The 2,948-nt window shown below is 51.8% G+C and overlaps 1 pseudogene; it reads right to left on the reverse strand.

Annotated features, from left to right (window-relative positions):
* Positions 1 to 2,374: 2,374 nt before the first annotated feature.
* LOC124803605 lies at positions 2,375 to 2,492 on the reverse strand (annotated as a pseudogene).
* Positions 2,493 to 2,948: the final 456 nt, after the last annotated feature.

Here is a 2,948-nt window from a genome sequence, read left to right on the forward strand (position 1 = left end):
GATGTAGTCCTGTGGAACGGCTTGCCATGCCATTTCCACCTGGCGCCTCAGTTGGACCAGCGTTCGTGCTGGACGTGCAGACCGCGTGAGACGACGCTTCATCCAGTCCCAAACACGCCCCATGGGGGACAGATCCGGAGATCTTGCTGGCCAGGGTAGTTGACTTACACCTTCTAGAGCACGTTGGGTGGCACGGGATACATGCGGACGTGCATTGTCCTGTTGGAACAGCAAGTTCCCTTGCCGGTCTAGGAATGGTAGAACGATGGGTTCGATGACGGTTTGGATGTACCGTGCACTATTCAGTGTCCCCTCAACGATCACCAGTGGTGTACGGCCAGTGTAGGAGATCGCTCCCCACACCATGATGCCGGGCGTTGGCCCTGTGTGCCTCGGTCGTATGCAGTCCTGATTGTGGCGCTCACCTGCACGGCGCCAAACACGCATACGACCATCATTGGCACCAAGGCAGAAGCGACTCTCATCGCTGAAGACGACACGTCTCCATTCGTCCCTCCATTCACGCCTGTCGCGACACCACTGGAGGCGGGCTGCACGATGTTGGGGCGTGAGCGGAAGACGGCCTAACGGTGTGCGGGACCGTAGCCCAGCTTCATGGAGACGGTTGCGAATGGTCCTCGCCGATACCCCAGGAGCAACAGTGTCCCTAATTTGCTGGGAAGTGGCGGTGCGGTCCCCTACGGCACTGCGTAGGATCCTACGGTCTTGGCGTGCATCCGTGCGTCGCTGCGGTCCGGTCCCAGGTCGACGGGCACGTGCACCTTCCGCCCACCACTGGCGACAACATCGATGTACTGTGGAGACCTCACGCCCCACGTGTTGAGCAATTCGGCGGTACGTCCACCCGGCCTCCCGCATGCCCACTATATGCCCTCGCTCAAAGTCCGTCAACTGCACATACGGTTCACGTCCACGCTGTCGCGGCATGCTACCAGTGTTAAAGACTGCGATGGAGGTCCTTATGCCACGGCAAACTGACTGACACTGACGGCGGCGGTGCACAAATGCTGCGCAGCTAGCGCCATTCGACGGCCAACACCGCGGTTCCTGGTGTGTCCGCTGTGCCGTGCGTGTGATCATTGCCTGTACAGCCCTCTCGCAGTGTCCGGAGCAAGTATGGTGGGTCTGACACACCGGTGTCAATGTGTTCTTTTTTCCATTTCCAGGAGTGTATCTTAGTTTTTACTCAGGTCGGTCGACAACATCTTACTTTCAAAATCATTGATCACTTCTCTCATTGCTCGTTTTCGCTTAGTTCAGCTTTTGTTTGTCAGCTAGGATTTTACTTATCTTGAATCTGAGATGAAGTGCTCTTTGTTTACGCAGCGCTTTTGTAACACGGTTATTGAACCATGATGGATCTTTCCCATCCCTTAAAACCTTACTCGGAACATACTTGTCTAGGACATATTGAACGATGCCTTTGATTTTTTCCCATTTGTTCTCCATATCTTCGTCCTCATCACCGAATATTTGATGCTGAATGCTGAGATATTCTGAAATTTGTATCGTGTCACCCTTGCTGAGCAAAATTATCTTCCTATCTTTCTTTACATTCCTTGTAGGACCCGTCGTCACAGATGCTGTCACAGCCTTACGATCACTAATACCTTCCTCTACGTTAACTGATTCGATAAGTTCAGGTCTGTTTGTTGCCAGGAGGTCTAAGAAGTTACGCTCTCGAGTTGGTTCTCTAACTATCTGCTCAAGAAAATTTTCGAACAAGACATTCAGAACAATGCCACACCATTCCATGTCTCTGGCGCTAGTTTTGACGACGTAACACTCCCCATCTATACCTGGCAAGTTGAAGTCACCTCCTATTACAACAGCATGATCAGAAAAATTACTAATGGTATTCTGCAAGTTCTGTTTGAAGCGCTCTACAACTACAGATTCTGACCTAGGTGGTCTATAGAAGCATCTGATCACCATTTTTCACCGTTCTTTGATACTAAATTGCACCCAGATTAATTCACATTCGGAATCCGTGATAACCCTGCTAGATTCTGTCGAATTTTTTACTGCAACAAACACGCCACCACCATTGGCGACTAACCTATCATTACGATAAACATTCCAACCTGAATTTGGGATTTCGTTGTCATTGACGTCTGGTTTCAACCAGCTTTCTGTCCCCAATACTATCTATCCGAACAGGCCTTGGAAGGCCCAACGATACCGACTGACCGCCGTGTCATCCTCAGCCCGCAGGCGTCACTGGATGAGGATCTGGAGGGGTATATGGTCAGCACACCGCTTCGCTCTCCCGGCCGTATGTCAGTTTACGAGACTGGAGCCGCTACTTCTCAATCATGTAGCTCTGCCTCACAAGGACTGAGTGCACCCCGCTTGCCAACAGCGCTCGGCAGACCGGATGGTCGCCCATCCAAGTGCTAGCCCAGTCCGACAGCGCTTAAATTCGGTGATCTGACAGGAACCGGTGTTACCACTGCGGTAAGGCCGTTGGCTATAACCTTCAGCGATACTAATTCCGGGGCCTTTCCTTGGACGCTCCTGCAGTTTACTAAATTCATATTAATCTTTTCTGTCTCCAGTCTGCGAGGGCCAAGATTCTCTGAGGTCGCTGTGGCTGATCTAACAGGGAAATCGTCTTTGCTCCCAAGGGAGAAGTTCTCTAAGCTAAAAAAAGCCCCATGTGCACGCCACAAGTACTCCGCTACCCTAGTAGCCGCTTCCTGGTGTAGTGCACGCCTGACCTATTTAGGTGAACCCTACAATTCTGCACCCGACAGCGGAGGTCGAGAAATTCGCGTCAGATACCGTCGCAGAGTCATCTAAGCCTCTGGTTTAGACCGTCCACTCTGCTTCAAGCCAGAGGACTGTGATCAACGCTGGCTGTGATGCTACAAATACAGCTTAGCCTGCACCCCGCGTGCGTTGCTAGTTGCCTTCACCAAATTAGC

Source organism: Schistocerca piceifrons, chromosome 6 (genome assembly GCF_021461385.2).
Source record: "Schistocerca piceifrons isolate TAMUIC-IGC-003096 chromosome 6, iqSchPice1.1, whole genome shotgun sequence".
NCBI classification, from domain to species: Eukaryota; Metazoa; Arthropoda; class Insecta; order Orthoptera; family Acrididae; genus Schistocerca; species Schistocerca piceifrons.